This window comes from Tursiops truncatus, chromosome 14 (genome assembly GCF_011762595.2).
Source record: "Tursiops truncatus isolate mTurTru1 chromosome 14, mTurTru1.mat.Y, whole genome shotgun sequence".
Lineage (NCBI taxonomy): Eukaryota > Metazoa > Chordata > Mammalia > Artiodactyla > Delphinidae > Tursiops > Tursiops truncatus.
The window spans coordinates 35,036,897-35,051,767 of record NC_047047.1 but is presented as its reverse complement, the minus strand read 5'-3'; positions in this window follow the sequence as shown (position 1 = coordinate 35,051,767).

Sequence of the window (14,871 nt, the reverse complement as noted above, 5' to 3'; positions counted from 1 at the left end):
CCTGACTTGGGAGCCTTAAGGGGAACAAGGCTGTTTACCATGCAGCACCTGATTCGATGACATAATTAGGGACCAGCAGGCCAGCCGTTCATGATTAAATGATTATGAGCAACTGACTTTTGACCTGAATGGTGGGGCTACAGAAGTAGCTGAGCTCCACAAGGAGGCCTCCAGGAGATGCTGAAGGGGCTTGGAGAGAGGTGATGGCGGCGATGCTTGGAATCCAGGGAGACCTCAGAGGACCCTCCCAGGCACTTCCGTCAAAGGTGATCCTTGACAGTCTGCCCATGTTCATAATTGTCTTGTTTTGAGTTTGAAGGACAGTGGATGTAAACGTTGGGGGCGGTGGGTGGTGATCAGCCAGAACCCATCCTAGGGAGGGGTAGGGATGAGGAAGAAACAGCCCTGGGGGTGCTTTTGGCTTGGCAGGGAGGCCCAAGGCCACGGCCAGGAAGGACCTATGTGCCCCAGGAAAAGTTCCAGCAGAGGACTGGGGGCCTTCAGCAAACTTGTCATCCAGAAACCCCCAGCTGTGGCAACTGGTCCTGTGGGTCATTAGTCCTGCTGAGCTGTCCCAACCCAAACAAGACTGGCCACCTGGTGGATGGCCCTCCTCCCTTCCTGGGACGCTCCCCAAACCTCACTCCTTCAGGCCTCTGCTCTGAACACTCAGTAACATAGTGCCCAGCCCTCTCCAGCCCCCACCTGCTTTGACTTTCTTCTCAGCACACATTACCACCCAACATCTATTTATTGTTTATTTTGTGTTATCTGTCTCTCCTGCCAAGACTATAAACTTCATTAAGACAGGAACCTCTGTTGCCTTGTTCGTGGCTGTATCCCGGGTGTCCGGAACAGCTTCTCATATAAAGAAGGCACCTAATAAACCCTGAATGAATGAATGAATGAACGGGCACCACCCACAGCAAATAGCCCAATTCCAAGCACATAATTGGTCTCAAGGAAACAATTGTTTGAAGTTATCATTTTCCCAGGAACATGTACTAAAATTCCGAAATTACACTTAACATTAAGCGGGGGAAAAATACCCCATCATCTGTGAACAACAACAATAAAATCTCCCCCTGCCAGTGGTCTGAGCTCCCGGCCCTGGGTCGCCCCTGCCCTCTCCACTCTGCTGCCAGAGTTTGGGCAACTCCTGGATGGCTCATCTCGGTGAGTCCAGGGCCTCTTGGCTGTAAATATCATTTAGTCCCACTCAGTGAATAAGAGCCCCATGAATTATGGTGTTTGGCCTGGAGGATGGTTCCTTCTGTCTGATTTTTTTTAAAGTTGATTCTGTTTTTTTCTTTTTCTTTTTTAGCCCTCAAATGCCGAACAGGTGCTGTATTCAACTCCTCGTCAAGGTTTGTGGCTTGGAGTGGGCATTGAGCCAGGGGGTCTGGGGTGGGGGGTGAAGGTGGCTGGGAGCTGGGGTAGAAGCTGGGGTACCGCCCACTGAAGGGTGAGGGAGGAGGAGCAGCTTTTGTTTTGTTGGAGGAAAACCAACAAATGAGACATGGGAGAGGGTGTCATCTAGAGAGGGGCTTCTTGCCCTGGTCCTCAGCGGGGGTCAGGGATCCCCTGAAGGTCTGTGCAACACATTGTGATGTTTGCTTCTGAGCACCTTTCTGGGGAGAGGGTCCGTAGTTTCCAACAGTTTTCACAGCCACCAAAAAAAAAAAAACACACACACACAAAAAAAACGAAAAAAAGGTAAGAAGAAAAACCCAGAGATGGCACCTGGCAGCTTTTTGGATACATGAATCAACCAAGTTGTGTCAAACTCCTGCTGTTCCCCCATCCCATCCAGGAGCTCAGCCTAATTGGGAAGAAAAGGCCCAAAGGGAGAAGGCAGGTTGGGGTGTTTTGGTTTGGGTTTGGGTTTCGGTTTTTTTTTTTTTTTAAGTTATTTCTCGAGGACTTCCTATATGCACAGTACCGTGTTAAACCCTACAACAACAACAATAATAATAGCCGGCTCTTACCTAGCACGTGGTAAGGTGGCAGACACTATTCAAAGAGCTTTCCGTGTATTAGCTTGTTTAATCCCCCCATAAGTCCTAGGAAATAGGCACTATTATTCTTCTCATCTTACACATGATAAAACTGAGGCCCAGAGAGGTTAAATAAGTTGCCCCAAAGCCCACAGCAGACCAGATCTAAACCCGGAGGGGCTGGCTGCCCGTCCATGTGTCCATGCGACGCCCCCAAGCTCTGCTATCGCATTTGAGCCTCACAACCCACCCCCTGAAGGATCTCCTATGTTATCTCCGTTCTGCAGGTGATGACGCTGAGGTTGGGCAAGTGGCCCAAGGTCGCCCTGGGTGTCACACACCTCCTGCTGTGAAGGCTGAGAGCCAAGGAAGGATCAGGGGAACTGAGAGGGGCGAGAGGTCACGCTGGGCAGGAGCAGTGGGAATCTAGAAGGTCACTCTGCTCAGAAGCATGTTCCTGAGGGAGAGCCCGTGGCGGCCAACAGTCCGGCCCCATCGCACTGCCTCCCCTCTAGAGCCCCAGCCCGGAGAGGTGGCCTGTGGAAGTGGGGATGGTCTCCAGGATGACACTCACTCTCGTTCCCCGACTCTCGTTCCCCGTTCTGCATCAAAGTCACAGGGGTCGTCCAAGGAGTGCTTTCTACAGGTAGAGAGAGGTCAACGAGGCAGCATGTCCAGCCTGTCCCCACCCCGGCCTCCTCCTTGGGTCTTGACCAGGTGCCTGTTTGCCCTTCTGCAGGAGAGCTCTCCCTCTCATGGGGAGTCCCCGTGGTGCCAAAACTCAGGCCACATGGAGACCGGGCTTATCAGGGCCACACTCAGGGCAACTACAAGACAAGCCAGGCCTGCTGCCCCTGACCCCTCAGCACAGATGGCACCTAAGTGCCCACAACCAACCAGGTAGAGGTGGAAGTGTGATGATTCCCACTTCATAGATGAGAAAAGTATGGGTTGGAGGCCATAGGGGCTAGGTTGACCGGCAGCCCCCTCAAAAGAGACATCTCCCCCCAATTTTTGACTATGATCTCATTTGGGAAAAAAAAAAGTCTTTGCAGATGTAATTAAGGAGCTCAAAATGAGACATCCTGGATCAGGGTAGGCTCTATACCCAATGACAACTGTCTTTGTAAAAGAGGAAAGGATGTGGAAGTACTTAATGCCTTTGAACTATATGCTTAAACGTGGTTAAAATGGTAAATTGTATGCTATGCATATTTTACCACAATAAAAAATTAAATTCAGGGTTTTTTTTGTTTTTTACTTTTTGGCTGCGCCACGTGCGGGTCCCCGACCAGGGATCAAACCCGCACCCCCTGCAGTAGAAGCACAGAGCCTTAACCACTGGACCACCAGGGAAGTTCCTAATTTAGTTTTTTAAAAAGAGGGAGAAGAGGAAGGGAGAAGTGACGCACCGCGAGAAGGGGATGTGAAGATGGAGGCGGAGACTGCAGTGATGTGTCTTCAAGCCAAGGATCGTGTGGATAGCCAGCAACCAGAAGAAGCCAGGAGAAAGGCATAGGACTGTTTTTCCCTCAGAGCCTCTAGAAGGAACCAGTCCTGCTGACTCCCTGATTTGGATTCGAGGCCTCCAGAACTGTGAGAGAATAAATTTCTGTTGTTTCGTGCCCCCCAGTTTGTGGTAATTTGTTACTCAGTCGTAGGAAACTACCACATAGAATGACACTGGACCAAGGTCACATGTCTCCCCTTTCATGGAGGTCTGGGGCTTCTAACTACAAGTCCAGTGCTTGGGCCACTCTGGGGATGTTCCCTGCTGCTGCAAGGCAGGCCCCAGTGGTTCACAGGGCAGGTGGGGCCTGAAACAAGGCTTCCATCTGCGTTTACCACAATGACCAGTGCACCCCACCTTGAGAATGCAGTGTGACCCCCAGAGAAATCAAGTCACTGAACCATGGCCGGTGGCTTCCATGAGGCCATGTGTGTGCAGGTACCTCAGGAAGCTCTGTTTCTAATCTGTTTGTAAAGATCACCCGGTTGTCCTGAATAACAGGAATGCCTCCAGAGCCACACGCACTGTGCGCTGCACAACTCCAGGGGGCGCCTTCACAGAGTCAACAGCACACATAGCACCTCCAGAGCTGCAGTGCACAACCCGCACCACTGCACACAGTGGCTTTGACCACTTCTGCTGAACAGGTCGAATTCTCACGTGGCCACCCCTTCGGGGAGGCTGGCCTCACCCTGCTGGTCCCAGCTCTCTGGCAGAACTGGCTGGTGGGTGCCAGCCTGAGAATTGTGTGGGCTTCGTCAGTCCTGGGCAGTGGAGGTCCTTGTATTTTGGAACCATTACCAGGAAGTAGGCTCCCCATGCCCCGTGCAGGCTCAGGTCTAAAGGAGCCTCTCCCCAGACCCAGTGCGTGGTGAAGTGGTCTGGGCCTCTGGCAGACCCTTCTCAGATAGGTTTGCTAAGGATCTCCTCGCTCTAAGATTTTTGGAGAAAATTGGCAGTGAGACTTTAAGTTGTTAAGCTTGGGAGTTGCCATCAGAGAGTCCTGTCACATTCAGGGCCCAACAACATCCCTGTCCTTCCTACCAGTTTTTAACCTTTATTTAGACTCTGTGAGCCAAATACACATATAAAATACGGTCTATATTTATATATTTTATAGGTGCATATATCTTTAAGCTACTTGGAGAGGCATTTCTGCTGCTTGCAAACAGACTTACATACTTCTCTGAACCATCTGGACATTTTGTGGGCACTTCCCTTTCTGCGGAGGGGAGCAGGGGTGGGCTGAGGAGGATATAAGGCCTTCGGGTTAATGTGCTGGAAGCTGCTGCCAAGCCTGTAAATTAAGAACTCTTAATTTTGAACATCTTTGAACTCATTGAGTAAATCTGTAGGAAGATGGATTTAAGTTGAAAATAATATTTCCACACAATCTTGGGAGCACATGTGTGTGGCCTCAAAGCTAAAAGCTACTAGACTTTTGGCTCAGGAGCTCTCAACCCAGTGGCAGCTGTGCCCCTGGACGGGGCTCCCCAGGGTCCAGCAGGGCATGTGCCCCGGAGACAGGGCCAAGCAAGGCTTCAGCTTCCAGTGTGAAGTACAGTCAGGGCTCCTCCTGCACAGCTGGATTTTCCAGTCCAGCCTGCACGTTCCTTCCTGTCCCTTTCCTCATCCTCTGGCAAACAGTGACTGCAAACCGGGCACCCAGCTAGCGAGGGGATTCCCATGGGCGTCTTCCCTGGGTAGGGGCTCTGCCAGCCCGCACATGGAGGCCAGGACTGAGGGCGGGCAGAGCTTGCAAAGGTACCTGGGAGGCCCCCTCCCGCTTCCCCTCTTCCTTTCCTCCACCACCTCACAGCCCCTACCCAGCTTCAACCGTGTTCTGCCTGCACCAGACCCCATCCCACCACCTGCCACTCACAGGTCAAGGTGGATAGGATAGGAAGTTCAGAAACATCCCCCTCCAACCCAGTTGCTTTACACCAGGACAAACTGAGGCCAGGGAGCTGAGGTGAGCTGTAAAGGTCACATGGCTGTGAGAAGCCGCTCTGGGGATGGAATCTGGGGCTCTAGACGGCGGCCCCTGGTGCGGGGCGGGTAGTGAGAGTAGCGACTGCATGTGGAGCGCGCTCTCCTCTCCCCGCCCCCGCCGTGGGCAGGGAGGAGAGCCCAGCGCCAATGACAGCCATGAAGGAGGAAGGGTGTGAGAAGCAGGGGCCCAGACAGTCTGGACATTCAGGAGGGACGCTCCAGTTCCGTCCCCCGTGGTGCCTTTGTCTCCCTTCCGGGCGGTGGGCGCAGAGGCCCGGGAAGCCGCGCGGGGCGCCCCGGAGCTGCCGCGGGGCCGGGGAGGGAGGCCGGGCCGCCGCGCCCTGGGTGGCCGGAGGGGTCTCCCGCCGCCGCCGCCAAGGCGCCCGCCGCCCCCGTGTCACCCGGACCAAGTCGCCGCGCCGCCGCCCGCGGTTCCGGCCTCCGCCGCTTCCCTGTCGGGAGGCCCCGGGCCCGGCCTCCGCGCCCCTCCGCCCCGGGGTGCCCCTGGTTCCCTCTCTCCGAGCTCCCGGGCTAGCGTCCTCGAGGTGTGACCCTGGGACCAGCAGCCTCGGCATCCCCCCGGAACTTGAACTTAGAAATGCAGACTCTCGGGCCAGCACTGGTCTCTGGACCCAGCAGGCTGTGTTCCCAGGCCCTGCCAGAGACCCGCACGTTCGCGAAGCTTGAGAACCGCCGCTCTGGAGCACGGACACCGCCCAGCCCAGCTCGGTGGGAGGGCAGGCTGAGCTCCCTGAGGACGACGATCCTGCCTGGGTTCCCTCAGTTAGCGGGCTGTTCTGCGCAGCCATCCGCCTCTGCTGAGTGTCGACTGGTGAGGGATCGGGGAGGCTGTCCCTACAGGCAGCCCTGGGGTTCTTTAATAAAAATTGTCTTTCCTGGACGATGACCAGGAGTGACTTCGAAATTGACACAAATTACCTCAAAGAATTGACCCACTTAGAATCTCTTTAGATTAAATCCCAAATTGTTTACAGTGGAGCTGGAAAAGCACTCTGGCTGTATTGGCCATGGCCTCTGAGGGGCTCACAGCACCTGGTGGCTCATATATCCAGCCCTGTGCTAGAGACCCATGGCCATTGCTCTATGGATGTCATTATAGGCTGAATGAAAATCTATCCAAGAAAGTGTTGGATACTTTTGAAGATACTGATCTAAAGGTTCACTAAAGGTTATTTCCCTTTCACAGAGACTACTTCCCTGACCTAGAAAAATGTGGGAAAAGGGAAAAGATGTAGGCATGATATTTTCTCTTTTTTCCCCAGATTAATCTTTAATATTTTTACATAATATATTCAATAAAATTAAAAACATGCATAACTTTGTAATGTTCCAATCCCTGAGGCCCAAGTCTCGGCTGTTAATCTAGTGACTAAGAAGATCTGCCTGGTGGCCATGGCTTAGGGGGAATGTCTCCAAGTAGAAGTCCATTGTACAACCAACAACTTTTGAGTCACACTGCCCTTAACCCAAAGGAGTCATTCTGATGATGGAGTGCAGATCAGAGAGGGGTAGATTTGGGCATCGGTTGGCCAAGTCTCTCAAGTCCCATCTCCCAGGACCCTCCCACCTGCTTCTGACCATTTGAAAAGGCAGGGGGAGTTGAAATGAGAAAGGGGGCCCTAGGGCACTGGGCCTTCCAGCTAGTAGGTGAGTACATCTGGGTGGGTGGGGATGGAAGAGGGTTTGATAGAGCAGGGCTTTGTTCAGAGCCAACTGTAATGTGCCAAGAGCCTTGGAAATATCCTTTCTCTTTGTCTCAGCAATTCCACTTCAGGTATTTCTCCTCTGGGAATAATCAGAGAGGCTATAAATGAACCACAACATTTGGAGTTGTTTATGGGAGTGATTTAAACAGGAGGGGCACCGTCACAGGAGAGAACACTCTACAGCCATCAAAAAACACCATTTTCAAAGAATTTCTAATGATGTGGGAATTGCTCATGATATAAGGTAAAAAAGCATCATAGGGACTTCCCTGGTGGCGCAGTGGCTAAGACTCCGTGCTCCCAAAGCAGGGGGCCCGGGTTCGATCCCTGGTCAGGGAACTAGATCCCACATTCATGCCGCAACTAAAACTTCCCACATCACAACTAAGGAGCCCGCCTGCCACAACTAAGACCTGGTGCAACCAAATAAATTAATAAAATAAATATTTTTAAAAAAAATCAGAAGCAAAGAGCACTTTAAAAAAAGCATCATAGAAAATGGTATTGTAAATGTCTACTTTATGCAGAATAAAAACTATATATCTATAAATACTATATATAGAGAGAGAGAGACTGGAAGGAAATTTGCCTAAATATTAACAATAGTTTTCTCTGGGTAGTGGGATCATAGGTGATATTTCTTTTCTGCTTTAGTTTTTCTGTGTTTTCCTTTTTTTTTTTTTCTATACTGAACACGTTACTTTAGAATTAGAAACATAATTTAAGAACCTACAGTGTTCTAAGCTTTGTGCCAGACTCAAAGATGAAGATACAAAGACACATTTTCTGTCCTGGGGGAACCCATGGTCAAAGGAGATGAGAGGTACCCAGAAAATAGCAATGCAAGGCAGGGTGGGATAAATGGTGAAGAGGGAGCAGAGCAAGACGCAGTGGGAGCTGAGGAGAGGGGGAGAGAACGTCTGCTGGAATTTAAGCTCCTTGGGGCAGGCACATAGGCAGTCAGTGTATATGACACCAAGCACAGCATGGTGGCATGAGAATCCAGTTCTCTAATGCCCTGTGATTTTACAAAGAACTAGTCTGACTTTCCTCATCTGTAAAATGGGGTAACAAAAATCTTCCTGTGAACAATTAATAAGGTAATGGAGATGAAGCTTGGTCCCTGGCACAAAGTAGGTACTCAATAAATATTAGGTTTACAGTACGTGTTTTGGTTAAATCTGGGCAGGAAAGTGCAAAGGCGTGGGATTCTCAAGGAGATGGTAGGAGAGAAGGCAGGGAGGTTGGGCGCAGCCTGGGCACAGGCGGAGGGGTGCAGCTTCCGGGGCAAGCTCCACTCAGCGCTGGGAGCCCAGGGACCATGTAGGCAGGGCCGCCTTCCCTGTCCCTAAGAAATGGAATAAGTGCGGGCCGTGGGGATGAAAAAGGGGTTGGAGATTCCTGAGCTCGACTGGAGCCCTCAGCTCTGACAGGCGAGGGTAGGGAAAGGGCGTGGAGGGGCAGACACAGAGAGCTCCTGGCATTTACTGAGGACCTGCAATGTGCCACATACCGCTTTTTTTTTTTTTTTTTTGCGGTACGCAGGCCTCTCACTGTCGTGACCTCTCCCGTTACGGAGCACAGGCTCCGGACGCGCAGGCCCAGCAACCATGGCTCACGGGCCCAGCCGCTCTGCAGCATGTGGGATCCTCCTGGACCGGGGCACAAACCCGTGTCCCCTGCATCGGCAGGCGGACTCTCAACCACTGCGCCACCACTGTGCCAGGGAAGCCCCACATACCGCTCTTTTTAGTCCTCTCGGCAGCCCTGAACATCAGCATCCAACTCCATTTTACAGATGAAGAAACAGAGGCCTGGGTTCACACACAGGCACCAGGTGGGCCAGGGTTCAAGCAGAGGCACGTGTTCTACCATCTTCGGGCGCAGCGGCAGCGGCGGTGGCGGGAAGGCTCACGTTTGCTGTGCTCCGTGTGCCCGACCTGGAGTGGCACCAAGCCAGCCTGGGGGTTTCCAGTGACCTTCCTGCCTGATTCACCAGAAAGACCCTTTCATCCCATCCTGTCCCCCAGGTGGGACCTGCGCACCCTGCACTATGGTGGGGGGAAGGGGACAGAGCCTTTGAGCTTTAACGGTACTCAAGTTTGTTTTGAGCATGTCATAACCCCCTTGAGAGGAATAGAGGTGGTGGAGGCAGCCCCTGCACCGACCCAGGGATCCGTCCCATCCCCAGGGCAGGCCTGGGTGCCAGGGGGATGGCTCCCTCCTGAAGGACCTGATTCCCCGGCTGCACTCCTCTTGTCTCCTGCTGACATCTGAAAGGAGATGAAATGCCTCAGATAAGACTTTAACTCTACACCTTGAAGCCCCAGAGAGGGCAAGATTGCTGTGCATCTGAAGGCGGGTGCAGTAGAGAAGCAAACGTGTTCTGAAGAACACCAGCTTTGTCCCCTCCATTTAGGGCTCAGGCTGTCTTCAGGGAAAGTTTAATTGCCTGAGTGAGCATTTTTAATTTTTTCCAATCTGCCTGTCAGAGAGCCTGACCGCAGTGTCTTCCTCACCCTCTTTCCTGAAACTCCAGCCTCCTCGATGGGATTTATAGAATTTGGGATGAGGGTGCTGTGTTGCTTCCCAGTTCTGCTGCCCATTTTTCACAAGAGAAAACTGGGTGTCAAAGAAATGAAAATAGATTCTGCGATGAAAGCATTTGGAGCCAGACTGTGGGAGAAATCTAATTTATTACAAGGGTCTCAGCCATGGCTGCAAATTAGAAGCACGAGAACACTTTAAAAAATATTGAAACCCAGGCTCCACCAAATATTTACTCAGGGATGGGGCCTTTTCCCTTTCTTCCTTCCTGCCCTTGTCATTCTTCCCTCCTCACTCCTCCCTCCCTCCCTTTTTTCTTTCTTTCTTTAAAGTCCTCCGGGTGATTCTAATACGCCAGGGTTGAGAACTACTCACTTAAATAGGACAACTGTGCTAAAAGAAGAGTATCCAATAGAAAAATGGACAAAGGACATGAACGGGCAACTGAGAGAAGAAATAAAAGTGGCTAACAGGCACATGAAAACGGTTGACCCCAATTAATAATGAAAGAAATGCTAAATAAAACAATAATGAGATAGTATTTCATGTATCAAATTGTCAACCTGTTTTTTAAATGCAAGAATATTCCAGAAATAGCAACAGTTTGTGTGTGTGTGTGTGCGTGCGCGTATGCGCACGCACGCTTGCAGGCACTGGGTGGGGCAGGGGCAGGGGTCTCTGAATATGAGAATAAATGGCTACAACCTTTCCTGAGGGTTCTTGGGCAACACACACACACCTTTTGACTCATTAATTTCACTTCAAGGTTCTACATAAGGATGTACTGAGATTTTAACTCGAGCTGCTGATCACAGCAGGAACAAAAAGTAGAAATTCCTAAATACTTACCACTAGGAGATTAGTTCAACGAATTACGGTACAGCCGTAGAATAGAATGCCACACAGCTGTTGAATATGATATAGTGGGTGAATAAATATGTCCCTGCTTAGGAAGATGTTTAGATAAATTACTGAGTGAAAAAAAATAAGCAGTTTCCAAATAATACCATTTTTACTCTGTTAAAAATATAGTGTGAAAAAGCATGTGCGTGTATGTGTCTGCACTTAGAAAGTGCATATTGACAAAATATTTGCATATTGACAAAAATATATGCAAGGTTTTAGCAGTCATCACCTCTGAGTAATAGAAAGGCATTTTACATGTTTATTTTTGTGTCTCTGTATTTTCTGGCTTTGCTTTTGTTAAAAGGAAAAAAAAAACTTTTCATTTTAAAATTTTACCTTCAAGAGCAAAATCTGCTAATCTGTTTTCTTCTGAGAGGAGAGGGGTCATCCTGGAGCAATAAAAGCTCCAGATAATCTGCTGACCACTCATCTTCTTCACTGCATCTCACCTTTGACCAAGAGGCCAAACTAGAGGCTCAAACTGGATTTTCCCTCCTCTTCCAGGCCTTTTCCACATTGCTGGGCTGTGAAATGGCTGAGGGAGGTGGCCCTGGGGAAGTAGAAGATCCAGAGGTCTTAGGGATCCCCATCAGAATAGAGTAGAGCCCAGGTTTTGAAGTCCTGGCTCCACCTCCGTTTAGCTATTTGATCTTGGGTCAGGTCCTTAACTTCTCTAAGCCTCGGTGTGCACAGCTATAAAGTGGGAATAATAATAGTGCTGACCTCATGGGTGGTTGCAAGTCTTCACAGAGCTAATGCAACGTAAAGAGCTTAGCACGTCACCTGGCATGTGGCACTCAATAAATGGTACTTCTGATCATTACTGATTTGCGAAGCCAGGCCCTTCCTGCCCCAGGGGTGGGCAGATACACACAGGGAGCCTCTGATGGTCGTGACCCTCACTGAGGTCCTGTGACCATCTTGGGAGGAAAACTGGAGAGAGAAGCCGAGCCCCAGAGCCACAGAATGCAGAAGGGCCTGCCTAGTCTCTGCGCCAGGACCGATTACCTGCGAGCCGCACTTGGTGAGGTCTCCCGACCCCAGCCCTTCTCCACACCCCATCCTTAGATGCCCGCAGACCGGTACCTGTCTTGACCTTCCCCCCACAGTAGTAACCCCATTTATCGCAGTCCACGTGCGGATGCGTCAGTGCCGCCCAAGGCCTGTGGACTCATCTTGCCGCCCCCAACTCCCGTCCCTTACAATGTAGGACAAAGGGATTAAAAACCACTTGCAGTCACCGATCCTCTCAACTCCCATGACCATCTCTGTGCCTCCAAGGCCCTCGCTGTCAACCTGGCGGGAAGCCCCTATGGACGGGACCCAGTGTAGAGCGAGGTGTCCCCGGGTATGGGGTTCTGCAAGCAGTGCAGCAGCCGGGGTCTCTCACCCATCCTCGGGGAGCCTCCTCAGCAACAGTGCAGGTGCTCTCTGACAAAACCAGGAATGGAGTGGCTTTCTGGCTTCCAGAAGGTTCCATCCCGGAGTTGGAGAAGCTGCGCCCGCTCGCTGACCCAGAGGAGGCCATCGTCCTGGAGGCAGCACATGGCCCACCTATTCTTCACTCGCCTCTGGAGGGGGGCTGCCGGAGACCAGGTCCACCAGAAACAGTGCCAGGAGGAGAGAGCCTTTATAGCACCTGTGAAGTCCCCTTCCCCAAAGACCAGGAGAGAGTTGGGAGAACATTTGGGGTTTTTAGTACAGAGGACCTGGTGGGCCAGCCTGACTTCACCTCTCCTGAATGAGTGAGGGAATGAATGAACGAATGATTCGAGTTCACCCTTTTATTTCTAGAGTTAATTAAGGTAGACTAAAACATCTGTGGATGTGCTAACAACCACTAGAAAATCATTCATTAAGCCCGGAAACTTCGTTGTAGCAGGCAGCCACATTTTGCATCTCCTGCCCAGCAGCTAAAGCAGAACTTGGCCTGCAGAGCAGTACTTCAGTCAACTATTGAATGAATGAATGAATATGACGAGACATCTCAGATAAGGTAGAGAAATGTGGAGGAAGCTCGGGGTATGTCTCCGCACCACACAGAGTTAAAACAACTTGTACTTCACTGTGTCAGACAACAGCTCCACAGCTTGGTGAGCCTTTGGGGGTCAAACAGCCACAGATGGGGAGCGCATTTTAAAAAGTGAAATTCACAAAGCAGGAGGGGCAGGGGCAGATTGGCGGGTGGGGTTCAGTTCACACCTCAGGCCGCTTATTAATCTAGCAATGAGATCAGAGCTTCTGCTACATAAACTAGTCAAATAACACCTGCCTGGGGCGGCAGGTCTTCCCCCTCAGAATTACTGGACATTCTAAGACACACACACACACACACACACACACACACACACACACACACCATGACCCTGTCCAGGGCTATTCTGAGGGTTTGATGCCTCAGCCAGAGTTAGGGTTTGTGGGAACAGGAGTCCCTGGAGGCTCAGCATCTGGCTGGGACCACGTGCCCAAGGGCTCCTCGGGAGAACCGGATCCAGGCAACTAGGCAGCCCAGTGCCTCAGGCCCTCGGCCCTTATTGCTGTGCGGTTGACTTGGCTGGGGACTCCTGGGGACTTTGAGGCTCTCCCTGATCTGGACTCAGTCCCTGGGGCTTCTGCCTGCTCCCTATTTCCTGTCTCCCTCCATCCTGGACTTCCCTGGGCAGTGGGCTGCCCCAGTCTGAAAGAGGCGGTACCGGGGCAGGGCACAGGCCCTGTCAGGCTGGGGCCGAGGCCCAGACAGCATCTGGAGTGGACAGCAGGCCCGTGAAGCTGGTGTTTTTCTCCTGGGGAGTGGCCTCTTTTTGTGACTCAGACCCTGGGAATTTGGGAGCCCTGCTAGGCTCTGGCTGAAGTTGGGCTCCCAGGAGCCCTCACCAGGCTCAGAGTGAATGCACTTGGGTTTCTTAGCTCCCCTGGCCCCCTCCCATTCCCCTCAGTGGGTTCCTTTTGTTGTCACTAAATCCCCTCCAATCTCCCCTTCCAAAGGCTGGCAGATCCAAGTGGAATTCAACACCCAAACACTCACACAAAAGCTAGGATTAATAGCTGGCTTTGTCTGGGCACAGATGTGCAGCAGCTTGGAAGGGTTGGGGGACATTTTTCCTGCCACTTTAGTCAACTCGGCTGGCTCCACACTGGGGGAGGGAGAGGAAGGGAAGGAGGGACGGCTGCATGGACCCCTCTCCAGAGCACTGTGGCCCAGCTTCCTGAGCTGGTGTGCTCTTAGGGGTCTGGACCCACCAAGGAGGAGACAAAGGTCCTCTCCCACTGGGAGGCCCCTCAGTCTCCCCTCCTTCCCCTTCCAACAAGTCACACTCTGCAGCCAGCTGGCGCTCACACTCCCTGGACTCAGTCCCTGTTCTTCTGGAGCCTGAGCTCTGAAACAGGCCCCAGCAATCCTCGAAACCCCATGAGCTGAGCAAACGAATGGCGGGGGGGTTGGCGGGGGGCACAGGAGCCTGTGAGCACAGGCAGTCAGGGAAGGTTCCCAGAGGTGTGCCTGAACTCCAGAGGATGGGAAGGGCCTGGGAGGTAGGGAGGAAAGAGGGTGTCCTAGGCAGGGGACTTTTGGAAGAGTCAGTGGGATGCGAGAAAGCAGGGCCTCGAAAGCCTGAAAAGGGGTTTGCATATTTCCTTATGGCAATAGGGAGTCACTAAAGGTTGTGCATCAGAGTAGGAGCTGAGGAAACATGGTAAGTATAAGGAAAGCTATTCTATTGTTACGGGGGGACAGGCTGGAGGAGGTGGTAGCTGGGGCAAAGCTGGTTCCCACTCAGTCATCTCTGCCTCCAGCCCATGCTGCTGTTCCACTCTACCAACGGAGGAGGCTTTGAACTTGGCCCTCAACACATAAGGGGAAAATATCATGTTTCCCTATTGTTCTGTCAGGTAAATCAGGCTCTGTTCCCAACCAGAGAGCTGGCTGGAAATATGACATCAGTCAAATTTCAGGGGCAGTGGGGTAGCTTCCCCCTCCCTAGGGTGGTACAATTATCTGGGGTCCCCAGACCATCTGTTCTCTGAGAAGCTTATTGACCAAGACAAGGTCCCTACTGTCAGGAGGTTTATATACTACAGGAGAGAAAAGAAGAAGAAGAAGGAGAAGGAGAAGGAGAATGAGAAGGAGAAGGAGAAGGAGAAGGAGAAAGAAGGAGAAGAAGGAGGAGAAGAAGGAGAAGAAGGAGAAGAAGGA